Below are 27,714 nucleotides of genomic sequence, written 5' to 3'. Positions count from 1 at the left end.
CCCCCCCCCCCCCCCCCCCTCCTCCTCCACGATGAGGATGTTTAATGAAACCGGCCACAGCCAATTAGCTGCTTAGCTGCAGCTTCTCACATGAGGTCAGCGCGACTGGCAGGAAGCAGGTCTGGCGGTGGAACAGAACCAGCAGCGACCCGTTCAGGCCGCTACGCGCCGCGATGAGCCTCGATCAGCGCCGCGCCGGGAGGGCGACATTTTCGGGCTTCAGACATACAGACGAAATATATGTGAACCTCTTCTTTCTTCTCCCTCTGAGAAGTAGCGGAGAAGAAGTAGAGAGTGGCAGGAAAAGACTACAGTAAAGTACAAGTACCTCAGTTGTGTACTTAAGTGCAGAACTTGAGTAAATGTACTTAGTTACATCCGTCCACTGTGTCTAAGGTGCTCTGCAGAGGTGTGGGAGAGGTGAGGAGGTTCTGTTTAGGAATAAGTTCTGACGGAGGTTTTTAAGGTGGACTGTCTTAGTTTGGGAGGTGCTTCAGTTTAGAATGAAGAGGTTTAGTTGAGAGGAAAGGTGTTCTGTGAAAGTGTAGGGAATTAAGGTGGTATGGGGCGGTTAGGGTGAGCTTTGATGTTGTAGGAGGGGATTAAGGTGGTATGAAGAGATATGTGATGAGGTTAAAGCGGTGGTGTGTTGAGATGGCATAGGGAGGTAAAGTGAGTTTTAAGGTGGACCATTGTGGTTTAGGAAGTGGTTAAGGCGGAATAAGAGGTGTAGTTGAGATATATCTGAAGTAGTTAAGGCGGTATGAGGAGGTTGTGCAGCTGTTTGTGAGGGAACTGACATGGTATAAGGAAGGAAAGGGGGTTCTTAAGGTGGACCATTGTGGTTTAGGAAGTGGTTAAGGCGGAATAAGAGGTGTAGTTGAGAGATATCTGAAGTAGTTAAGGCGGTATGAGGAGGTTGTGCAGCTGTTTGTGAGGGAACTGACATGGTATAAGGAGGTTCTTAAGGTAGACTGTTGTGTTTTTATGTGGTTAAGGCGGAATAAGAGGTGTAGTTGAGAGAGATGTTGTTTTAAGGAGGAATCTGAAGTAGTTAAGGTGGTATGAGAAGGTAGTGCAGCTGTCTGAGAGGGGCTAAAAAGGTAAGTGAGGGAGGTTGTTAAGGTGGTCTGTGGTGGAAACGTCGGTGGGTTCATTCTTTTATCACAACATCCTGTCGTTTCCCTTTTCCCAACACGACATGAACGCAGCGTTAGTCCTCGCCCTCGGAAATCCCCCTCACCTCCACTCACCTCCCTCTCCTGTGGACTCCGCTCGCTCCTCCATCTTCCTCCCGGGGATTTAGCCTCCCCTCTGGCCTCGGATCGACCGGAAGAGGAGGCCTGAAGGGAGAGCAGCGAGGAGGAGGAGGAGGAGGAGGAGGAGGAGGAGGCCATGAACAGCAGCCATGTGCTTCTCATTAAGTGCTGCGGAAATAAGTGCTGACCCGTTCGCTCAGGAGGGCACGTCCATTTACTGCTGCAGAGCCGACAACCACAGCCGGACACAGTGCAGGAGGGGGAGGTGGGGGGGAGGGAGAGAGGGGGAGAGGATGGACTGACGGGGGACAGCAGAAGGACAGGAGAGAGGAGAAGAAGAAAGGGGGAGGTACACCAGGACAGGAAGAGGAACACTGAGGTGCGTTTAAGGTGGTATTAGGATGGATAAAGGTGCACAATCCTGGTTTAGGAAGTGTTTAAGGTGGACTTGAGTGTAGTAAGGGGCTGATTTAAGGTGGTCTGTAGCAGCATTTTATAGATGAGTGAGTTTCCATGAGGTCTAACAAACGTGATGAACACATTTCCTTCTTTATAAAAACATTTACACAGCTGATTGATTTATTTAATTTTAAATCTGAAACCTGAATTGTTTACATCCAGGTGAACTCGCCAGCCGTCCCTCGCTGCCTTTGCGGGCACATTGCTGCTGTCAGTCAGTCAGTGGATGACAGGTGGTGGTGGAGGTGTGCTGTGGAGGGGAGTTAAGGTGGACTGAGAAAATATAGGAGGTAATTAAGGACGACTAGTTGTTAAGGTGGACTGCCAAAGATTTAGTAGGTGGTTACAGGTGGTGTAGGAGGGAGTTAAGGTGGTCGTGCAAGGGGTCATTAATGTCATCGTTGGGAGACGTGATAAAGGTGGTCTGTGGTGTCTTAGAAAGGTGGAAGAAGTATTCAGATATTTAAGTAAAACTACAGAGAATACCACAATCTACAAGTACTGTATTAGTGAAAGTCCTGCTTTCTTAAGTATTCGTCAGTTGTATTCTTATTATTGATGTAAGCAGCATTTAAATACTGTAGCCGACTGAGGTCGAGCTAGTTTTTAACTAATTTCATGTACCGTCATTTAAAAAATATATAATCTGCAAAGCAACTCGTAGCTGCAGCTGTCAGGTCAATGTAGTGAAGTAAAAAGTGCAGTATTTCCCTGTGAAATGTGGTGAGTAGGAGTAGAAAGTACCTTAGAATTGTACTTAAATTTCATACATGAGTACTTTTACTTTCCACCTCTGCTTGTTAAGGTGGTATGAGGAGGTGGAGGAAGTTTTTAAGGTGGACTTGGGTAGTTAGAAATGTGTGAGTGAGAAGCTGCTGATTTTCTGGAAACACAGATGATGTGACGGGTGAGCGGGCCGATCGGTTTCATGACAAACATGTCTGGACGCGTGCCCAGGCGTTTCCTCCAGCGCATGCATCATCCCCACAAACCCAGATCCATCTTCCTCTGGTCCACATATGGAGGTGCGGGTGGTGTCGGCGAAGGGCGGGCGGGAGGGCAGTGAGTGATGGCGTCCCTGCGTCCCACTTCCTCCTGCAGCATCCTTCATCGTCCTCGCTCCCCCGCTGTCGCCACCCGCCGTGTTCATCACTCTCCGCCACAGTCAGGTCACACGCCTCCGAGTCCGCCGAACGAACACACACACACACACAAATTAACTTTTTTAAAAAGCCCAAAAGATGGCGTTCAGTGTTAGATCCTCTGCAGAATAACTGAAAAAAATGTCATTTGCTTAAAATTCATCTTCACTTACTACAGCACAGATCTCACGTTATTGTTCTTCTCAACACAAACGCTTCGCACTGTTATGGCGCGCCAACACTGTACATACTGTTAAAAACTCCTCGCAGGTATTTAAGCTTTGCTACTGGGCGTGTGACGAGTTCTCGCGAGATTAAAACGTGACGAGATCTCTCTCCAGGTTAAAAGCTGTCTCACGTAGTTGATATTTTTGTCTGTTTTTTTTACAACACAAACATCTACAAACTGAAGCAGCCTTGCTCTGTTTGGGATTCTGAGCTGCTAAAGTTAACAGGTGTGAGGACAGTGTTTCCCCGCAAGACATTTTTGTACATTTTAAAGCTAAATGCATTAATTTGGTGCAAAATTAAGAGGCAATCTATGGTGAACTTTGCACTCTTGGGCTTATTTTGAAACTATGCTGGTGAGATTTCTGCCTCATCACACGAGCGCTTCAGTTAGTTTCAGTTTCTTGTCTCATCCTCACGTACAGCCAAACTTTCTGTCTGTTAGACGGTCTGAAGGTGAAACTACCAGCGGAGCGATAACGTAAAGCACAGCAGAGCATAGGGCTGGTAGACTTTAAAAAAGATATTATGAATTCTCACCAAATGATGACATTAGTCTCGTTATATTATGACTCTTCTCTCGACCTCGTCAGAGAACACAGATATGTGGGAGAGACTCTAAACTTGAGCAGAAAAGCTATTAAGCTATAAGAGCTATTAAAGTCCAGGAGGCTCAAGTCTCAAGTTAAGTCACGAGTCGTTGGTGTTCAAGTCAAAGTCGAGTTGCAAGTCTTTTTTCATTTTGTCAGGTCAAGACCAAAGTCATCATATTTGTCACTTGAATCTGACTCGAGTCCAAGTCATGTGACTAGAGTCCACACCTCTGGTCTATTCACACCACTAATTCAAAATACTTCTGAACTGCTGCTGCTATTATTATTGTTGTTGTTGTTGTTATCATTATCAATATTATCATTATTATCATTATCATTATTGTCATCATCATTATAATTATTATATCATTATCATTATCATCATTATCGTTATCATCATTATCATTATTATCATCATCATTATAATTATTATATCATTATCATCATTATCATCATTATCATTATCATTATTATATCATTATCATTATCATCATTATCATTATCATCATCATCATTATAATTATTATATCATTATCATTATCATCATTATCATCATTATTATTATCATTATCATCATCATTATAATTATTATATCATTATCATTATCATCATTATCATTATCATCATTATTATTATCATTATCATTATTATCATCATCATTATAATTATTATATCATTATCATTATCATTATCATATCATTATTATCATTATCATCATTATTATCATCATCATCATCATCATTATTATTATCATTATTATCATTATTATAATTATTATATCATTATCATTATCATCATTATCATTATCATCATTATTATCATCATCATCATCATCATTATTATTATCATTATTATTATTGATATCATTATCATATTATTATTATTATCATTATTATCATCATCATCATCATCAATATTATTATCATCATTATTATTATTATCATCATTATTATTATTAATGATATCATTATCATATTATTATTATTATTATCATTATAATCATTATTATTATCATTATTATTATCATCACTATTATTATTATTAGTATTATTATTATCATCATCATTATTATTATTATTATTATTATCATCATCATTATTATCATCATTATTATTACTATTATTATCATCATCATTATTAATATCATTATCATTATTATCATCATTATTATTAATATCATTATCATTATTATCATTATTATTATTATAATAATAATAATAATTATTATTATTATTATCATCATTATTATTATCATCATCATCATCATCATCATCATTATTATTATTATTATTATTATTATTATCATCATTATTATTAATATCATCATTATCATCATCATTATTATTAATATCATTATCATTATTATCATCATTATTATTACTATTATTATCATCATCATTATTAATATCATTATTATCATCATTATCATTATCATCATTATTATCATCATTATTATTATCATCATTATCATCATTATTAATATCATTATTATCATCATTATCATTATCATCATTATTATCATTATCATCATTATTATCATTATCATTATCATCATTATTATTATCATTATTATCATCATTATTAATATCATTATTATCATCATTATCATTATCATCATTATTATCATTATCATCATTATTATCATTATCATTATCATCATTATTATTATCATCATTATCATCATTATTAATATCATTATTATCATCATTATCATTATCATCATTATTATCATTATCATCATTATTATCATCATTATTATCATCATTATTATCATTATCATCATTATTATCATCATTATTATCATTATTATTATTTTCATCTGGGACCGTGAGAAACGGCACTTGGTTCATTTGTAAACTCGGTATGTGAATGGATGACAAACAAACTTGAACTTGAACACTTGGGCTGACAGTTCATCTGCTTTCAGCTTTAACTCTTTGACTGTCAGTTTGCTGCAGAGAACTTAAACGCAGATTAAACACAGCAATTAAACTGATTTCAGCTGTCTTCCTGCACGCCAACAGACACTTCAACACACCCTCTGAATACAAGATCTCATACGCAAACATTTCTCATTCTAAGACGAGGATTTTACTTTTTAAAGTGGTCTGAAGAAGTGGAGGAGGTGAAGTCAGCGAGGAGGTGGTTAAGGTTTGTGGTTTTTGTGAGAGGGAGTTGAGGTGGGTGGGAGATATTTCGGTGCAGCAAAAGTCTGGTTCACGTTCTCATAGACAACGATGAACTCAAAACTCTCCCGGTTGTGTGCAGGCATTGTGGCACTCGGGCTGATCAATACGTCTCCTTTACATTATATTAATGTGTTTTATTTGGGTTGAAGGCAGAGTGGGGACGCTTTGCTGCGAGCACGTCCTTTATTCAGTGCTGGATGAAGAATTCAGATCCTTCACTTTAGTAAAAGTACAGCATTTAAAATGTAAAGTAAAAGTACGTAAGTATAATCAGTAAAAGTACTGAAAGCAGAAAGGAAAATGTCTTGTAACTGTTAAACTATCATATATTATATCATGAGGTTATTATTACCCATGCATTAATGTATAATCAGGATTTTACCGCTGTAGTTGTTGGTTGAGGTTAAACTATTTATCAGACTGCAATTAAGGATTTTTTTCACTATGAATTAACCTGCTGATTATTTACTCCAATAATCGATTGTGAAACATTTTGAACTCAAAGTCAGTCCAAAACTCAAAATGAGTTAAAAGACATTAAAATAATTAAAAGGAAAAGCAACGATTATCAAAATAGTTGCCAATTAAATTTCTGTTAATCAACAAATATTCTGTCTGTACTTGTATAAACTGTTGTGTAGTTTAATTTATAACACAGCATATTTTACTTCTCTTCATATGTTTGTGTGTAAAAATCCTAATTTGTAAAGTAACAGAAGCTGTCAGATAACTGTAGTGACGTGAAAAGTACAAGATCTCGCTCTGAGATGTGGTGGAGCAGAAAGTGGCATGAAACGAAAATACTCAAGTAAAGTACAAATACCTCTAATTTGTACTTAAGTAAGTAAGTAAACTTTATTTATATGCACCTTTCACAGACAAGAGGGCTCTCAAAGTTCTTTACAGTGAAAAAACAACACCTAAAATACAAAACCATAAACTTAAGTGCAGTACTTGAGTAAATGTGCTCAATTACTGAGATTAAGAATCTCTTTTTCAAGGGGGGACCTGGCCAAGACATACAGAGCTCAGAGCTCACATTTCAGGTTTAATTTAACTTTACAACCAGGTAAAGTCAAAACATTTCCATCTTTAGGAATCTGCCTCAAATTCTTTTTGGATTTAAAAGCATTTAACGCGATTAATTCATCGAGTTTCAAGTCATTTTGCATCATATTCCACACTGAGGGTGCCGAACGCACAAAAGCCCTTTTTCCAGTTTCCGTACTTGTGTTTGAGACAGAAAGCATAAAGAAGTCCAGAGAGTGCCCAGAGTTTAGTTTCAGCTTCTTAAGGAGCTCTTTATGTTGGGAACAGGAGTGCCGGGTGACCTCCGTCTGACCGCTCCGCCGGCTCTGCTGCTGCTCAGAGTCTGTGTGAGTTGAAGCTTCATCCCTCAGTCGGCTGTATTACCTCGAACCCAGCAGCAGAGGGAGACGTTACGCTGTGGAGAGACGCTCTGGGAGCTTCAGTCCTCTCGGCTCGTCACGAGTCATTAATGATTTCCCTGCTTTAATCCTTAAATGATCTCTTATTTGTTTTTCTACAATGATCCATTTTCTTAGTTTGTTTTTAATTGAAACCATATGAGTAAAGGCAATTATTGACGCAGAGACGTTTATTATTTTATCCATGCTGATTAGAAGGAATGTGCGTCAACACTTTGTGCCAGCTGGTTGTAATTCCATGAAACTGTGTTTCTGCCGCCTTTCGTAACGGGTGGAAATATCTCCAATCAGCACCTGACAGGCTGCTGCAGAATCACAGCGAATGCAGCCCGAGCATTTCTCAGCCGTGCATCTGAAGTTCAAACACAATGTTGGTGTGAATTAGTCATCCGTTCCCACCCCCCTCCCACTTCAAAACACTACAAGGCCACTGGCTACGGTAAATGAAGACATTAAAGGAGAGAGCGGGAGCGCATCAAGAGGATTTGGGGGGGCGCTTTCTCTCCAAAAAAGCAGATTTGGCCCGCTCGGGCCCCTGACAGCAGCACATGTTGTGGGAAGATAGCGGGCGGCAACGGCGTACAAAGGCGGCCCTGAGCCGAGCCGAGCGGCGTGAGGCTCCCTGGCAGTCGGCCGCCGCCCTCCGCCACCTTGGCACTGTCGCCCCACGTTAGTCACACAGCAGGAGACGGGGGGCCCGGCCTCCCGACCGCCGCCGAGGGCCACAAAAGGCCCACCGCCGCTCTGTGGTAAAGCTCCTGTCTGCAGCCCCCACCGCTGGAGACGGAGACAGACATACAGCATGAGATGAGACGACAGGACGGTGGCAGCGGTCAATTAAAAAGGCATTAGAGCAGAAAAACCAGTGGCTGCAGCGGCGGCCTGGAACCAGCGGACGCCACCCAGTCGTCACGTGTTCTGTGGCCTGCACTCGTTATATCCTGGGAAATCTCAAATCTGGGAAATTAAATACCAAAATTGTTTTCAGGTCGTTTAGTCTCTTTAATTTTTACAGTAATGAAAGATGAGCAGACACTAAATAACTACGACGACGTAAACACAAAAACAAAGTCTAAGATGAGGAATAATTTAAGCAAAAACGAGCTTAATTTTAAATCTGGCGTAGAAATCGAGACCAAACCTAATGAATAAATAAATAAATAAATAATAATAATAGCATATGTTAATTAAAGTATTATGATTTTGCAGAAGGTTCATTCACATAAATAAATTCACAAATATTTCATAGAACCAATACGCGGAGAAACATTTTAGATGTCTAAACATTAAATATTTTCCGTCATGCAGGACGTCCGGATCAGGTTCTCCTGGTCCACAAACATCTATCAGATTCACAGTCTGAGTTTGCAGCTTTTCCACTCTGTAACTGGAGATTTCTTCTTTTAAATTAATCTGTTTCGGATTTTTTCTGTTTGACCCCTGCAATCTCCTTGAGGGCCCCAGGAGGTCCCTGGACCACAGTTTGGCATCTGATTAGTTGCCATATAATGTTGGCAGGACTCTTTTAGGACTTTTTGTATGAAAACAATCGACACATTTAGATTCAAACTGATGCACGAAGAAGCTCTGAGTCTTCATTATGTCTGTGTTGCTTCTGATTAAATCATAAAATAGTTTAATAATCATTTTCTCCAAAATCTCAAAAATTCTATTAAGAAACATGTTTGTGCATTGCTCTGATTGGCTGATCAGGAAGCAGCTCTGTGACGTCTAACGAAGCAGCTGACGAGCTTCTGATCTATCGTCTCCTCACTGTAATTAATGCAGCGATCCCATTGGTTCCCGTCCTGCCTCACACCTGCCAGGTCCTGTGTGTGCGTCTCCAGCTGGGTGTGCACACTCCCTGTTTTTATGTGAACAGCTGGCAGGTCTCCTCTGTTGTTTTCATATTGTGTTTGGGGGGAGACTGCACATCTGTTTGTGTGTGTGTTGTGTTCAGGTGAATTCACTCCATTATAAACACAACGAGACGATTAAAGCAGCTGTCTGTCGAACACGATCCTCGCTGTCTGTGCGTCACATCAGCACGTTGGATCCCATTAAACCACATTATGTTATTTAACAAGTCTTTGTTGGGTAATCGAAGGTCCTCGGCTGCACACATTCAGGTGTTTTATTGCAGTGAAATGTTCTCAGAGATTCTTGAAAGGTAATGTTAGAAAATATTTTTTGAACTTTGAACAAACTCTGATCAATAAGTAAACAAGGACGACCAGACATTTCAACTCAACCACATGGTCTTAAACATACAACATGTTTTTCAAGAAAAGTCCTCACCAAAGTAGCCAAACTGTAAAGATGTCAAAGTACAAAGTATGATATAAACAACACTTCCTCGTATCTAAACCACAAAACAGGTTGGTTCTCAGTTGTACCAGTCCAGCGACGGCTGTACCTGATGTAGTTTGGTTAGGTTTAGGAAAAGGAGGTGGTTTGGGTTAAAATAAGTACATTACGTTATTCATCTACATGTCAAAGAACTCAAAGCTATTCATCGATTAACAATTAATTTAATAGTTGATATTTAATCGATTAATTACAACAGAATATTAGGGCCACAATAATAATGGGAAATTGAGAATAAATTCAAAATGACCAGAATAAAGTTGAAATGACGAGAATAAATTTGAATTGTCAAGAATAAAGTCACAATGGAATTAATTTAAAATGGAATAAAGTCTAAATATCAACAATAAATTTGAAGTGGAATAAATTCTAAATGTCGAATAAATTCGAAATGCTGATAATAAAGTTGAATTGACGAGAATAAAGTCGAAATGGAATAAATTCAAAATTTCAAGAATTAAAAAAAAGTGTAAGTACCATTTTGAGAATTAAGTTGAAATGTCAAAAATAAAGTTGAAATGGTACTTCAGCTTTATACTCATCATTTCGACTTCATTCTGGAAATGCAAAATAAATAAAAATCTTCCTCCTCAGTTTTTCCCTTAATGTTGCCCTAATATTGTGAAAAACTATTTAAATCAGCAGCAGTCTGATCAATAGGAAGCAGCAACTCTGGATGCCAACGTTTTAAAACAAAAGCCTGTAAATTCCTGAACAAAGTTGCACATAAAAAGAAAAAGTACTTCAGTAGGTTCAGAAATACCCAGTCTGAAATATGATAAAATATCTTTACTGAGATGTATGAATAAGTTCTGGCAGCTTTGCTGGTTTGCAGACTGGTTGCCTGGCAGAGCGGAGACAGAAGGCGGTGCGGGGGGGTGGGTGGAGGAGGTTTTTGTTTTTACAGGGTGGTGGTGGGGATGGTGGGGGTCCAGCATATGCCCGGCCCTGCTGACAGCTTGCCTACGTCCCCCGTCATCTCGCCCGCAGGCTTCCTCCTTCTTCTTCTTCCTCTCAAAGAAGCGCAGAGTATTTTTTGGGCGCCCAGTCAGGTTGGGTCCTGGTGAAACCTGTGTGTGCGTGGGCAATCTGCTGCCGAGGGAAGGCATTAATGTGTGTGTGTGTGTGTGAGAGCCTGCTTTAGAAATGGAAGACAGAGAGAAGAAATAGACGAAGAAGAATCTGAGGAGCTCGTCTCTTGTCGGGGTTGACCTCTGCCCCCTCCCTCCCCCCACCCCCCCTCGCTGCTTTCCCTTCAGCGCTTACCAGATATTTTCGTTAGCTTGTATAATGTGAAACTTTTCTGCTCGGCAGGATCCATAAACTGAACACACAGAGTTTGATACCACACACACTCTCTCTCTGAGGGAGGCCGGAGGTGAGAGGAGATGGGCTTTTTTTTTTTGTTATTCGTACGCTGATGAACCGCTGACTCGACACGTCCTCCGTCCCTCCCAGCAGTCTCCTTTACCTTGACCCTCCTCTGGGTCAGGACGAGGCTGCGTTCACCGTCTGCACCGTCAGATTAGGTTCCTCTAAAATCAGCTGCGTTCGATACTTTGGTCCAGGTGAGAGCGACAGTGTTGCACCACTTTACGGCAACTTTGCAACTTGATTAATCTGTCAGTTACTTTCCATCCGGTTCATGGAACTTTGAAAGCTTTGCAACAAAACTCAGATGCTTTTGGTGTGAGCCCTATTTTTGGGGGTGGAAATAGGACAGGTTACCGAAGTGAAGTGAAGGAGCAGAGTTTTCTGAGGGAGATGGGAACTCCCTGTGGGCTTTTTCACTTTGCAAACCTGTTACAAGCACAAAAAAGATCTATAACATGTAAATATGAAGGAAAGGGAAAAAGCCAAGAAGCAGAATAAGACCTCGCACGAGCTACGCTAAGCTAAAGCCGTGTTACGACCAAAAGTACTTTTTAGTCCCCGGATCTCTTTTCAAGGAGCCAAAAGGTTCCTTCGGCCCTCTGTTGTGTGAGTTTCCACCGCCGTCAAATTAACCAGCTGACGTAGGCTGTAGGCCTGCACGCCGTACAAAGCGACGCACAGGCATCGTTATTTGGAACCACTATCCATGAGCAACATTTATAAATGAACATCAGATTTGACTGGAATACAATGAAACACCATTAAAAACTGCTTTTTGTGCGGGAGGATAATGAAGAGACACACAATAAAGTTTGAGAGAAAGCAACACAAAATAAAATCGCGACAGTTTGGAAGGTTATTAAAACATTTCCAGCCGACAGGAGCTGCAGATCAGCTGCAGCATCACGTCTGTGTCGCCTGAGCGTCGGAGGATCTTTAACGAGCTTTATTAGCTGCTGTAATCAGCTGTTCTGCTTGTTTTGAGAGGAAGAGACTTCAGCTCTGTGCAGAAACTTCAAACAGCAACTCTGGCCTCAGTATTTAGCGTAACTCCATCAGCTGTTCGCTGTAAACACACCGCTGAACGCTGGCTGCTGTTTCCCAGCAACACATTTAATGCCGACGTTCGATCTCGGGCGACATCGTGAGACTCGTGCGGCTCTCTGACTGTTGGTTGTGATTTATTGGTTTGCAAACAACGGTGGAAAAGAGACGAGCAGAAAAACAGCCGACAGGCGCGATTTAAAGCCAGTAGCCTCTACTCGCCCATTCAGAAATTCACTGCGAGGTACTTTCAGGAAGTACTACCCCCCGAGCAGGGACTTTTGGGGGGTAAATAAAGACCCTAGAACTACATTTAGACCCTGGTCCCTCCGGTGGAAAGATAGTGAGTTCTTCCAAAGGTTCCTAGTTCTGGGGTTTAGTTCCTTTGGTCGAGACACGGCTTAAGAAAAAAGAGGACGTATTCAACGTAAGGACGAAACGCGTTCTGTAGAGCAGTTTGTCCATTCGGGCTACAACATGGTGATGCAAGAGGTAGAAATGGCTCAGTCTAAGGTAATAAAAAGGCTTCATTATGTAAGGTTGAATGAACCTTTAACCGAGGAATGTTTTCTAAACTTGAATCAGAAATACTTTATTGATCCCTGAGGTAAATTCTCCCCTCTCGAGGCTAATCCCCTCCCGCCAGGCCTGTTCAACTAAAGGTTTAATGAAACTATTTATAATAAAATAAAAGCAAAAGCACGACCTGAGCAAAGACTGTATATAAGAAGTGCACATGGTCATCATGACGTCACCTGTTGGTTTGTGTTTTGTGTGTTTCGCTGTTTTGAAGCCTTGGCCAATAGCGTGCCGCCACGTTGAGTTTTTGCAACCAGGAAGTGTCCGGACGTGACCATATTTGGACGAGACGGAGGAGCTAACGGCCATGTGCGGAGCTAGCTAGCTTGCTTAGCGAGGTGCGTCTGTAACTCATGTTAACTCATTTTAACAGGGCTGATAATTTTGGCCAGCGAACAACAAGTCTTAAAACTAAATGTGCTCACCAGAGAAAATGAGCAGCCGACTCCTGATGAGCTTTTTCAACGTCGCTGGTTAAATTTACACAGAGCAGCGGATACGAGTCGCCTCTATCCTGATTGACAACTTGTCAATCAGCTTGTAGCCCCGCCCTAAAGCCTCCCCTGCTTCCTGGTCTCTGTTCCTCTAAACGGGACCATAATTTACTAAATGAACATCATGCTGTGTTGAAGAAGACTTGAAACTAGCGACTGAGACCATAAACTCATCAGGAAAGTGTTTACTGAGGGAATAAATCAGCTGACAAGTAGAAACATTTTCTCACAGACTTCTTTCTGCAGCCGCTGGAGTCGCCCCCTGCTGGCCATACGGTTTAAAGGACCTCCGCGTTCGACTCGGTTGACCGGAAGCTTTCCGCTTGGTCCTGACTCCAGGATGTCGGAAAGAAAAGAGAATATTGTCCAGAATGTTACATCTGCATTAAACAGCTAAAAAGTGATTATTTCAGCTCTGCAGCTGGAGGAGAGTTTGCAGAGAAGAGTCGGCTCGTTTCAGTTCTTTGTTCTGCTCTGTACGAGCGCGTTGAACGCGGCGATGAGCTGAAAACCGACAGACACTCGGCGTACAGCGTGTACGGCGTCTGCATGTTGGCAGGCGGCAGCTCGGACTCTCCGTGTGTGTTTGTGTTTGTATCTTTGTGTGTAAACTTGAAATAGTCGGGGTGGTGCCGCTCTAAATAATATTGTGCGATGGCATATGTGTCTAACACGTGCTGCACACACACACACACACACACACGCACACACACACACACAGATACTGGCTCATCAATGAAAGTCGGTCAGAGGGTGGGGGGGTTCCGGCCTCTCCCCATGCTCTGCCAGGCCATCTGTTCCTCCTGCCTCCCTCTCACCACACAACTGCTTCCTGTTTCATCCTCTTCTTCTGTTGTAGCCTCACAAAACCATCTCACACACACACACACACACACACACTAACCCAGACCCCCTTTTTGTACCATCTGAGCGAGTGAGAGTTTATTATCTGAGCAACGATGATTTATTTTATTACATTTTCGTTTTTCTCAAGACGCCACACAGAACCTTGTCCCGAAACCGCCAAGGTCATCGCCAAATGGTGTGTCAGTTTTGTCGGCAGTGAATAAAATGCCAAAACGAAAAGAAAATGAATAAATAAATAAAATATGCGAAGCGAGATGGAGTGGAAACAGTCTGCAGCCTGCTTTGTTTCAGGCGTTACTGGCCGTTAGCTTGTCAGGCAACACATTGGCTTTGCTCTCTTTGAGCCTTTTCACCGTTCCTACTGAGCGTCTACCTGCAAAACACACACGGATGCAAACACCTGGTTCGGATCAGCCATAACATTATGACCACTGACAGGTGAAGTGAACAACACAGATTATCTTCTAACCGTGGCACCTGTCAGTGGGTGGGATTTATCAGGCAGCAGGTGAACATCCACAGAGCTGTGATGTCCAGACAACTGGGTCAGAGCATCTGCAGGGGTCAGTACCTGTCAGAAAGAGGTCCAAGGAAACACCCTTTTTACCACCCTGGGCTCTGCGATAACGTTTGCAACGTCTGGTTACACTGTCAAAATAAAGGTACTCGTTAATGTTGTGAAATGTCGCAAATAACAACTTTACTCACGTCATTTTACTAAAATATAAATATAAATAAAAGATTCAATGCTGACTTTTTGTTTAACACCGGAAACGAAACCCTGTCTCCTGACTGAAAGTCCACTTTGAAAAGTGACTACAGGGCTTCCTGTATGACGCTAAAGCCTACTGCACACCGCACGGTTAGTCGCCGAGCTCGCCGACCGTGGGGCTGTGATCGAGGGTAAATCAAAATCCACATCCAGCCAATCAGAGCAGGCAGCCAGTTTTTCACTGCAAAACCGACCAGCCGGCGGGTGACAGCTCGTGTGTTGTGTGACCTCTTGTCGCCGATCAGTCAGGTATTGTGAACACGACGACTCCAAGACAGCGAGTCTTTCTGCTGACGCTGAAAGTCGTGTAGTCTGCGCGAGCCTTAAAGTGGCTCCCCAGTGCGTTACAAACTGACACCAACTCTGGAGCGAGAACAGGTTGTCCAAATGGGAGAAAAGCGGTAAATCGGCGACTGTGTCGAGAGCGTCCAAGGCTCATTGATGCACCTGGGGAGCGAAGGCTGGACATGTGGTCCGATCCAACAGACGAGCTACTGCAGGTCAAACTGCTGAAGAAGCTGAAGCTGGTTCTGAACACACAGAGCAGACACAGCGGAGTCCAGACCTCGACGGGTCAGGGTCACCAGCTGGTCGTAATGTTATGGCCAATCGGTATAAAAGACATTTGAAAAGAATCAAATCTGAAGCTCACTGGGTCTAAATTAGATTTATTAAATTATCTCGTGTGGATGAAGGACACGTGAGTTTCTGTGCTGACGATTACACTTCATAAACACGTTTTTCTACAAATCATTTCTCCGAACTTGCATCAGTCAGTGTTTCCCCTATATGCATTCAGAATTCTGAATTAGGATTAATTAGGAATTAGGACACGGTAACACTCGTGGCTTGGCTCGCTTCCTCTCCTCATTCTTCAAAGGACTTCTACGTAACAAGCGATGTTATAAGAGCAGCGTAACTCTGAATCAGGAGGTGCGTAGCGGCAGAAAGTGACGGTGAACGCGAGCGAGGAAAATATTCTGCCAGTAAATGTATGTGTCGGTCACAGCGTGTCAGCTTCTCAAGACCAAGAAAAGTCTGTTAGAAAAGTGAAGCCGGTGTGACACCAAAATGTGTGACCTATCAGATTCTGTCACCCAAATGGCAAGTTAAGCGCCAGAGGCTTTGTTGTGAAGCGGTTGCAGTTTGGTTGGGTTTAGGCGCCAAAAGTACTTGGTTATGGTTCGGAAAACATCGTCGTTTGGGTTTAGTCACAGAATCTGATGGGCCACGGATTTTGGTGCAGGAAAGCTTCTACAGTAGGCTGCGTCTTTAGGCTGCTGTGTAACTTAACATTAGCTCAATTTATAGAAATTAACTGGTAGCTGTATTTTATTACTGCCTACGCTTGCAATGTTGAGAACATCAGGTACAAGCTGAGACTAAACTGGTGCAGCCTGCAGCTCCGTCCTGCACAGACTGGTTCGTCCTAAATTATTTTTCGGATGAGTCTGAAAAAGTGGTTGTTGGGAAAAGAAAGGACGGAGTTGAGCGGAGGAGCTGAGGTTAGTAAAGCAAGTTAGTGATGCAAACTCTGATGAGGAGATGTTTCTTTGTGGATTTTAATGTGCAAATAAAATGCAGCTCAGAAGGGAGGAGGTTTCTCACGCTGCCTGTTTTTTATATTAATGTCTACAGATAAATGTCAGAAGCTGTAAAATGAAGACACAAAAGGCAAACATGAACAGTCGTATCTAGAATGATTCTGAGGTCACATTAACAGGGTTTTAGGGGGTGACGCCCAAAACATGCTGTGCCATCACTTTAAAATCACTGTGGAGCAACAGAACCAACCAAATTACTTTCCCCAGATCTAAAGGTTGGAGTTCCTCCCCAGGAGGCTGATTTTTGGGTGTTGGTTATTTATTATCTGCTCTCGCTTTTCCAACTATTTGTTCAGAGATATGGTGAAAATAATAATAATAACGGCCCAAGAGGATGTGAAATTACATATTTTTCATTGGAAAACGTGAAATTATCACATTAAACTGGGAAAACACTGACATTTGAAGCTATTCTAATGTTCATGGCACGCTCATGGACTCAAGAGCACTGCTGCTGAGACATGTTGGGGTTTTATCAGCGCACTACGCTGCTCCATCCCAGAGGAAACACTGTCAGTGTCGGATTAAACACAGCGGTGTTAGAAAGTAAATCAAAAACATATGTTCTTCTCTTTTCACCTCTGTTTTCCCGTATTAATCATTTCATCTTTGCTCTCATGCCTTATATTTCTTTTTGTGTTGTTCGCTCTCTCCTCCTCCTTCCTCTCAGACCTCCTCCTCCTCCTGTTATATGTTCCCCCATCACCTCCTGGTTTTCATTATTTCTCCCTCACATCCGTCTCCTCTTCCTCCCTTATCTGATGTTTTTAATTTTTTTCAGGTTTTCTGACCTTATTCCTCCTCCTCATCACTCTATTTTTATATTTTTACTCTCCTTCTTTTCTGCCTCTTCCTCTTCTCTCTCTCTCTCTCTCTGGTTGTGCGAGCTTGGCGGAGGCTTGGTTTCAGGCCCGGTGCTGTTGGCTGATCTCCAGCCTGGCAGCAGCTCAGTGGGAGCAGGTGGAGCCCCCCCCCCCCAATCTGACGCACACACACATATATACACACTTTGTGGTCCTGCAGTATTTTTTAACCCAAATACCCGCCGCCGCCATCAGGCCGTCTCCATGGTGACGTCCATGTCGAGTTTGAATTGAATTCCTGCTCACGTCTGATTGGTCGGCTGTTTTGTGAGTGTTGCAGGATGTAACTCGTATCTCCCATAATAACCTGAACTCACTCAAATCTCAAGTCTTCTGCTTCGACACCCAAACATCTCTTTTAAATTACCTTATCGTTTATATATATTTATATATAAATAATCAAACCCAAGATTTTTTAAGGGGCTGCACCAAACCAGTTCTGGACTGGTATCTTTAGGATTTCAAAATAAAAGTTCTGTGGGTTTGAACAAATTTTACGCAGGAGAAGAATGTGTTGTTCTGTGTAGTTTCCACCAAAGCTGTCCAGACCAGCATTTTGCACGTTAGAGCGGTTACAGAGCGTCCTGTTTCTGCCTCCCGGCTGGCACACTGACCCGGGACTCAAAGGTGGAGCTATGAACGCTGCCGTCTGTTCATTGGTCAAACAGAATCGTCACTTCCAACCACTGATTTGCTTCTGGTGGTGTTGCATTACTTGCGATGCTACTCACGGGGTTGACGCGGCTACCGTCCGGTGACAGACCCCCCGCCTGTATTTCAGATCACTGTACGTGGATATTTAAACGCCACTTTCTCAGCTGCACCCAGCAAGACTTCTGGGCAATGTTTTCAGTCAGTAGGCTGGTATTTCAAATTCGTTTCTTTTTTCTTTTTTTTCCAGTGTTAATATGTTTGTAGTGTGAAATTAGAAAAATAAAAAGGTGGGTGATGTGCAAGATTGACCTGTTGTCATGGTAACGGCTGCCACGCGATGAAGCTGAAGGAGGGTTTGAGCTGCGGTGTGAAGAGCCAACACCTGCAGGAGAGGACCAGGTGTGTGTGTGTGTGCAGGGTTATTTACTGGACGGTGTCATCACCACGAGGCAAACGCACACACACACACGTTTGTGCTTCTGTACTTGTGAGGACCCCTGTTGACTGAATACGTCCCGTAGCCCCGACACCTGAACCCAAACATTACTCCTCCTCTTCCCGCAACTTTTATCACTGTCCAAAATTAACCCTTGTTTTCTAAAAATCGTCCTCGCTTTGCAGGAGTTGGCCTCAGTGTCCCCAGTCGCCGGGCGGTTTATGTTGCATGCTGGGAGGGATTTGGCGGCTCTCAGTCAGTCGGTTTGTAGTAGTGAGTGAATGAATGACAGGGTGGATTATACATGATGTTGTCGCATCAGGGTCAATGTCTCCTCTATAATAATCCTCTCACTTTTGCCTCTGATGGAACAATTTAAAATAGTAAATAACTGACTGATAATTTTTATTTTATAATTTATTTTTATAAAAATAGTTTTATATGTTTATAATATATGCATTTATTTTATCATAATTTCATTTATAAACACAATCAGTATCCATGTCAGGTTGTGTAATAATACTTCATACTTGATTTCAAATATGATTTTATTTGTATTTTAGTTGCCTAAAAATTATGTTGAGTGTATTTATTTAAAAAATATACAAGGGAAAAAAAACAGATTGAATTGTTTTAATGAGAGTTTTTATTTATAATTTAAATTTCTAGCTCGATAATTAAAATGAAGCAAAAAGAAATTTTGGATTTGAATTTTTGGAGTTTATCTTTCGGGTATATTTTTAATTTACAGATGTCAGGGGGGGAAAAATAATATATACATGAAAAGGTTCACATTAAAAAAAAAAAGGTTCACATTATCATTATTGATTGTGACTGTGATATGAAATATATAGTTATAGTTCTTGTCATGTATTTGTGGCTGTTTGCAGGATGTTGATGTGCATTAACACACACACAGAGCCAGACTCCACGCCGACGTCTCCGGCTGCTGCAGTGTCCGCCGGTCGGCTCTAGATGGCGCCTCAGGCTGCCTTTCAGACAAACTGCTCAGCCGAGCTCAGCATCGTTTGGCCTTTCATTTAATCAGACAAACAGGGCTTCAGTGTGCAGAGGAAGTCTGATGTCATGAAAGTGACTCAGCAGAGCAAAGAAACAAAACGCACACGGACAGAAGAACTTTTAGAAACGGTCAAACTGAGCTCTTACATAAAGTGTTCTTCTAATTATCTTACACTCTGAAACACTTTCCAACTCGTTGCCTTTAAGTTTGATGCCTTTTTCTTTTCTAATTATCTGTGCAGTCAAACAAAATGACACTACAGTGAGCAGAGAGGTTTTTCTCTCTTTGCATGTATTTAAACTACGCAGATCAATTACTGTAAAGTATTAAAGTAAAAATGAACGTAATTTGTAACAAGACACTTTAAATTTTCAAAATACTTCAGAATACAATTCATAAGAGGAGACCAGGTCTAAATCTGCAGGACCAGGTACGATTCCCGCAGCGTTCCCCGCTGATCAACCCTCCTCTCTTCAGCTCAGTGTTAGAGACTCTTCTCATCTGCAGGAATAATATTCCAGCCGCACAGGAGGCGGCTAAAACCAGAAACATTTGAGAAGTTAGTTGTGCTTAAAGACAGTTAAATAGGCTGCTAATTGAAGTGGCTGCAAACTCTTTGAAGTGGACAGAAAGCAGGTTTCTACAAACCGGACGTTATGTTGCGTTGAGTTACAGTGGCAGTGAACTTCGTTTTCTTCCTCCCGGTAGAGTTCAAACGTTCTGCCATTTTGTACAAATTCAGAATGTCACAAATGTGTTTCCCTTAAAAAGACTAAATACATGTAGTTTATCTTGATGCATTTATAATCCCAGACATGTTGCCTGGATGCTGTGAAACCCGTCTACAGCAAACGCACCTGATCCAGGTTTCTGATCGCTGCCGTGGCGGCTTGAGTTATGTATTCACTTCTCAGTAAAACGTCTGACGCTGGTGTAGAGCAGGGCTATTCAATTACAAATTCAGTCGGGTCAGATATTAAACCACTCAATGCAGACGGGCCAGACATTTTCAGCAGCCTTAGACACATTTTAAACGAATAGCAATGTCTACTGATTCACTCCACTTTAGATTGCAGAAGATTGTCCAGAAATTTAGCTGTTTCTCAACGGGGTGCCTCAGAATTATTTAATATATGTCTGAGATACATTTTAAGTCATAGGTGTCATTCACACTGGGAACGCTGGGGACATTTGCCCAGCACTCTATGAAATGGCTGATTTTGTCCCCAACACTTTTTGAAAGCATAATTTGTTAAAAAAAACATTCTTAAATGTAGCTTGCAGTTAAATAACAAATGAAAAAGCCTTTTAAAAAGTTTTATTTGCACATTAAGAAAACATGTAATGCAATTAAAATGTAGAAGAAACAAATGTCTATTGTCCAAAAAAAAAAGGAACTTAAGCTAAAAAAAAACAAGCTGCTGTTTCTAAAATGACCTAAAAAACGTGCTGCAGCACCGATCAGTAACTTTAACAACTTCTTGACACAGTTTCTTTGTGGCCAAGTTTTCTGTTCTCTCCCTGTGAACATGACAAGAGAGGAGAGAAGACTAAATCATGCCTGCATACTTGTTGCCTCAGCAGGGAGGACATTACAGGAGAAATTATATTCTAGTATATTTATATACATTGAAATGTCACCTGCTAGCAGAATGTTGTTTCCTTTTCCATAAATAAAAACATTTCCACTATAATTTAGTGCAGAAACTTTCACCAGAATGCAGGAAATGAAGTGTTTAATGCTCAAAACTTCCCCCCGCTCATACCTCTCGGCATTGAGGATATCTTTAAAACACTGTTTAAGGATCTTTTCGTCTCGTTGTGGTGAACCTAATGTCGCGTATCGGGACGTCTCGTGTGCTAAGTGTCTCTTCACACCCCTAATCTGAGCCCCTATGTCCCCACCGCTTTTCAACATAAAGTGACGCCCTTGTTTTCAGTAGAAAATTGATGTCATTGTGTAGTAAGTAGGCTATTTGGGCTGTGCAACATTTCATGAGAGCAGTGCAATCAGATGCCACCATGGTGAGAATGCGTGAATATTTAAATAGGTACCTGTTTTATGTAAATGAGAGATGTGTTGTTGCATAAGAGTATGTTTATTGTTGTTTTTGCGAAGCTGCAGAACGGACAGAGTGTCCAAAACGTATTTCCCTTTCGGGGACAATAAAAGTCTGTCTTAATCTTAATATTTTCAGCAGAGCTCTTCCCTTCTTTGGACTATCAATAAGCCAGATGTTCAGAAAAACTACTTGCTGTGGTTGGGAAGATCTTGCCTGATCAGTACTGCGCATGTGCAGCTCTCAACAGAGATGGGAAGGAAGCGAGATGGTTTAGCTACTTCCAAACACTAGATACAGTTGCTTCTGGGGCCGAATGTAGAGGATATATTTTACAGCCTCTGCAGATCAGATGAAGGAGAATCACACAGAGTAGTAAAGCTCCAGTAGAGCAGGAATTAAAAGAGACTACTGAATCTGCACACCAGAGACAAACTCTGCTGTTTCATTCAGATATTAGAGATTCTGCTCACTGAGGCTGCGAGAGACAGAAAACTTGTCACTCCTGGACTTTATACAAACCTGAAAACATGCCATGGCCCTCGTAAACTGTTGGAATCATGTTTAAAGGGAGATAAAGAACCAGGTTTCTGGTGTTGCGTGTAAACGTCAGATCCTGAGTGTGATCAGAACCTGGATCAATACCAGGACACTCACCGATTCAGGAGGAATTAAACTGCGTTTCCACCTGATTCTGCCCAGCCTCACTCAGCTCTGCTGTGAAAGCCTGCGAGTCAGTGATCCATGATTACACATTAGGATTATTGATCATATCGAAACCCCAATTTAATTGCTGTAATCTAATTACCTTCTCTTTGTCTTGACCTTCATCGCTGAGACGTTGTTTAGCCAACTAATAACGTGGAGCCGGAGCCTCGGATGTATTTGAGCGAAGTAAATCTGCAGATTGTCTTGTTAAATCACGCAGGCCGTCCCTCTATTAACATAAAAGCTTCTGTTCATTAACCTCAGACGACTCGCAGCTCGGCGCCTGCAGCCCCCTGAAAACCTGCAGAAGAAGAGATCGGCGCGGGTCAGCACGAGTCTGCAGGATTTATTTAGACATGGCTCCTAACAAACAGGTGTTTTAACAAAACAGACTTCAGCCTTTAGGAGGAGTGGATCTAATTTAGTGCGAGGTCTCTTAAATTAATTAATGAAGATTTGAAATGGGGAATAATGAGGGAGACGCTTATGAGGGCAGAAGGTTTGTGCTGCTGTATGGATTCAAATTTTCAGACGAGCCTAAAAACCTGACGTTTAATCTTCCTGAGGAGAAACCAAACTTAATATGAAGTCTTTAGACCTAATATCCACTCCCAGCAACCTGCACAGCTGCTTCCATCTCCACGTGTCACCCTGGTGGTCATTCTTCCCGCTCTGGCACAGGAAGATGACGTCCCCATCCTTAATCCCGCCTACAAATCTCTGATTGGCTTGTTTGTTTCTCCAAACGAAGGATATGAGCTGAAAATGTGGGCAATGACTCAGAGCTACCAGACTGTTGGAGTTCTCTGCACCAGATGTTACTGGGGTGCGTTAGCTCACCTGGTGAAGCACCGTGTAGAAGGCTGAACCCTTATTGCAGTCCGCCCTGCGGCCCTTTGCTGCATGTCGTCCCCCCTCTTTCTCCCCTGCTTCCAGACGCTGTCCACGGTCCTGTCTTTCAAATACAGTTACTTTTTAATAAATATCTTCATCAGCAGACGGAGTCTGGTGGATGAGAAAGTCCTCAAAGTGTTTGGAAAATTGGAAATTTGAACATCAAAACTTATGAGGTGAAGTCAGTCAAACTCATCATCAGCTGAGAAAGCTGAAAGCTCCAGAACAGCAACTAAATGGACCCAGCAGTGAGAGGAACTTGTTGTCAGAAACAAAGCATTTGATCATACAGACACTCAGTTGTCACCACAGGTTTGTTTGACTGGTGAACATCAATCAAATGATGTTGGAGAGAAAGTGAGGTTTTAAACTAACCTACGTTGGTCAGATTTCTGATGTCCACACACAAACCGCCTCTGTGTCAGGACCATTTCGCAGCAGCAGCAGAGTTCAGGTGGATCATCAGCTGCAGCTGCAGGATTTGCATGAACCCTCCGCCGCCGCCGCCGCCGCCGCGTCCGGCTGCAGAGCTCCAGCTCCCCCCTGAATATCTGCACCGACAGCAGTTTGTTTTCTCCCCTTTCACTCACATGCACGGCCATCACAGCCCAGCACTCTTAAAAAAAAGTTCATGCGGGGATTTCGAGGCATGTGCAGCGGCTATAAATCAGCAGCCGGTGCGCCGACTCCTCCGCGCCGCGCTCCCCTCCTCTGAGCGTCCCGGCCGGGAGGGAGGGAGCGCCGCCCGCTGCAGGATGCACGCAGCGCTGCAGGGCTGTAGCTGCCCCCGGCTGCACGGAGCAGGCTGATGATCTGCTGCCGTGCTGTACCGGGTCACACCGAGCTGAACCGGGTTATGTGGATCGAGCGGGACAGGAAGAAGAAGAAAGAGGAGAGCGGGGAGGAGGAACAGCGAAGGAAAACAAACAAACAAGAGGCGAATGAACTGATACAACTTCTGTAAAGTGTGAGACCCGAGTCGTGCCGAACCGAGCCAAACAAACAAACAGAGAGAGAGAAGACGGTGAGCCGAGCCAGGACAGGATTGGATTATTACCAACCAGCTTCTCACGGACTCTGCGCTGGTTTTAGTTTTTATTCTGCTGACGGAGGAGCGACGCGTCTCACCTGCGCTCCTTCAAATGGTAACTGCAAGTATGAGTCTAATAACTCTGTAACGTCACACTGCACGTGCCTCTGATCTATAATCAATAGGCATGTGTTCACACACGCTGGCAGTCACGGCAGCCTACAGCAGTAATATTAGTAACAGCCTACCGGATATTTTTGTGCCAGTGAACAGGAATGCAGCGAGCAAGCGCGTTCTCGTGCAGTGCGCGCACACGACGGCACAGTCCACCAGCCCCGAGCCGCTTCATTTTTCGTCCAGTCGGAAGCAGCTCTGGCGTTCAAATTCCTCCGTTTCGTCCAATCAGAGCGCGGTTTGAGATCGTAGCGCTGACGTAGCCGCTCCTGATTGGCTCTGCTGCAGATGGAGGCGGTACCACAGATCACCTCCCATGAAATACACGATATTAACAAATCTGTGAGATCTCATTAAGTTTATTTAATACATATTGTACATTCTTATCGCAGTGCTCCCCATATAATACTCAATAATACTATAGTATAACTTTTATATTCCTTCACAGTGTATCTGTGGTGCTCAGGAGGGAGTTTATTGTCCTTTATGGGTTTTTACCTCCTGTTATATTCCCAGAATATCTCTCTTCTGACTTTAATATACAGTTTTGTCGATTGTTATTTCATAATTTTATCATATATTATGATTTTAAATGACTTGCAGTATCCCTGTAGTGATTTTAAAGTGCCCTCTTTACTTATTGGTCTGTTAATAAGCCTTTATCAGACTTTGATCCCCCATATATCAAATTATCAAGCTAGTTTATCGTTATACATCAAAATTAAAGTTTGCGGTCCCTCCATGCTGCACATGAATATGGCAACATATAAAATAAATAAAATAAAACATTATAAACATGCATAAGAAATAATTCTGCAGTGCACATTGTCTTAATATTCCTAGAATATCCCTGTAAAGTTCCTTTTAGAGTTTCTATAAGATTTTAATAGTAATACAACATCCGTATAGAGATTTACATGTCCTGTACTTATTAGTCTCCCAAAATATTGATAAAATATTCCCAGTGTTCTCACGGACAGTGTGTCTGCATTGTACATGTTCTTACAATAATCCAAAGATTCCCAGGATAATCTCCCTAATCTGTCTGTGTTTTATGGTTATGAGATTTTATGTTAATACAACATCCCTGTATGGATTTATTAACTTATTCATCAGTTTTTTTTCTTTATTACACTTTTATCTCCAAAATATTGACATAATATTCCCAAAATGTTCCTGTATTGTACATTTTCTTACCTTTTTACAATACTCCTTATATTCCCAGGATAATCCCTATAAGATTATATCGTAATACAACATCCCTACATGTTTTAAAACATGTCCTGTACTTATTCGTCAGTGTCTTTTAACTTTATCTCCCAAAATATTGATATAAGATTCCCAGTATATCCCTGTAGGGATTAACAGTGTGTCTGTATTGTACATGTTCTTACCTCTTTACAGTACTCCTAATATTCCCAGGATAATCTCCCTAATCTGTGTGTGTTTTATGGTTATGAGATTGTATCTTAATACAACATCCCTGTAGGGATTTAAAACATGTCCTGTGCTTATTAGGCAGTTTTATCTCCCCAAATATCGATATTAAATTCCTGCAATGTCCCAGTATGGACTTAAAGTATGGGTGTGGTACTCAGACGGGTATAGTAATTGTCCATAACGGTAATTTAATCTCTTTATTCGTGTAATATTGCCGTGATGTTTCTCCGGAGGGCTGCAGAGTCTCTCTGCGGTGAGTTTATACTGATTGTGGTGTTTTATGTCTTATCATGTTTATAATACTCCTCCACCCTGAGGTGATTTCACTGCATTACTCTCGTCTGTATCAGGACATTCAGAGCCTTTACTGTGGTATTTGTACCTCCTGTCGTGTATTCCTGCAGTGTGCTGTTGGTTCTTAGCGGTGAATTATGTTTCTGTTTGTGCAGTTTGATCTCCCCTTGTATCGTCTCTAATGGTCCTATAGGGACACTCGGCGTGCCTGCGGCTTTATAGAGGCGTTACTGAGTTTTATGGTAACTATAGTATCTCCAAAGACTAATATTCCTCTTATATTCCTGTAAAGGCTTTTATTGTGTGAATGTGGTTCTCAGGTGTGGCTTTATGATCCTTTATAATGTTTTAAAATCCCAGAACGTCCCATTTTTATACATACAACATAATGTCATGTGGGATTTTTGTATCTTATCCACACTGCTTATCATCTTCATGGCTCATATATAAAGATATCTTCTTTAGCCTCACAAAACACAAATAATTCTACTTTTATTTCTTCTCTCCTGCATTTGAGATCTCTAAACTGTAGGTACTGAAGAAGGCAGCTCATAAATACTACTACTTAGTCCAGTAATACACATCATTCATCAGTAAAATAATACTCTAAAAGGGTCTCGAGCTTCACAAACAGTATCTACGTTTGATCTACTTTTAACCTGCATGTAAATCCTTTTAGAGGATGTAAATGCTTTGTTCAAGTGCTCGCGTTTTGCGCAACTTCAAGTTCAGACGCTTCTTGTCATTTTCATAATGAAATCTCATCTCTCAGTGACCCGGGCACAAACACAGAACAACTCTAAACGTACATCAGATCAAATCCTACCTGTAGAAGAGAGTAAAAATGAATGTTTCTACATCAGTCTGTGAGCAATGAAGTCATTTCATATCATAAAATATCACAAAATAATAAACAATCAATAATAATCAAGACAGTGCTGCAGGTTTATATAAGACTAACAGAGCTGATTGGTAGCATCACACTTTGTGTGCGTATGTTATTGAGCCTCAAAAAGTAGTCTGCTGCTACTACTAATAATAATAGTCTAATAATGATATGTTTCTGTGTTGGAGGCCTTTAAATAGACAGACTCTCACTGTCAGTAATTACAGTGTCTGGCTGCAGTGATGGATCCTGTCAGATCAGTATGGATCACATGGATCTCCTCCTGTCGGCTTCTTATTGACTTCGCGTTGAAGGGGCCAGCAGCACGAGGAGACGTTCAACCGGCTTCTGGTGCTTTTTAGAAGTGGCTTTAGGCTATAGGACACAGACACGTCTCTGGGTTAGACGTTGTTTTCAAATCACACACCAGGACAGGGAGGAGGTGGAAAAGGCAGCCTGTGGAGCGACTGTGCGGAGCTGCGGAGCGGACTTGATTTAGCACAGGAAAGAAAAGGAGAGGCGACGATCCAAACTTGTGCAAAAACCCGCAGGACTTTGGTGGTGACGCGGAGCCACAACTTCATTTATTCCCAAACAGGACTTTGGATTTATTCCACTGCTTCTTCCTCTTTAACGCGTGAACCCCGCAGCCCACATGACCCCTGGAAGCTTTTATTAAAAAAATAAAGAAAACATGTCAGAGAATCATGTCCTCCTCCATATCGATCAATAAGCTCGCTCTCTCTCTCTCAGCCTGATCAGTTTCTTCTCCTGAGCTGCGGGATCCCGAGAGGAACTCACACTGCGCGCACACACACACACACACACACACACA

The 27,714-nt window shown here is 41.9% G+C and overlaps 1 protein-coding gene and 1 long non-coding RNA gene across 2 annotated transcripts in view; one reads left to right on the top strand and one right to left on the bottom strand.

The window, feature by feature from the left end:
• The window catches only part of LOC123971555 (nuclear factor 1 A-type), a 186,483-nt gene that overhangs the window by 49,297 nt on the left and 109,472 nt on the right, over positions 1–27,714 (top strand). The gene's annotated exons all lie outside the window — the stretch shown is intronic.
• Positions 19,241–23,693, bottom strand: LOC123971556. The gene is made up of 7 exons (XR_006825226.1): positions 23,431–23,693; positions 23,002–23,116; positions 22,262–22,462; positions 22,111–22,180; positions 20,251–20,337; positions 20,042–20,113; positions 19,241–19,929 (listed from the first exon to the last, which is right to left on the bottom strand). It is a non-coding gene; the product is annotated as an uncharacterized LOC123971556 (long non-coding RNA).

The sequence above is a fragment of the Micropterus dolomieu genome, linkage group LG05 (genome assembly GCF_021292245.1).
Source record: "Micropterus dolomieu isolate WLL.071019.BEF.003 ecotype Adirondacks linkage group LG05, ASM2129224v1, whole genome shotgun sequence".
NCBI classification, from domain to species: domain Eukaryota; kingdom Metazoa; phylum Chordata; class Actinopteri; order Centrarchiformes; family Centrarchidae; genus Micropterus; species Micropterus dolomieu.
Note: the sequence above shows the minus strand (reverse complement) of the source record. Positions and strands in the feature narration are given on the sequence as shown.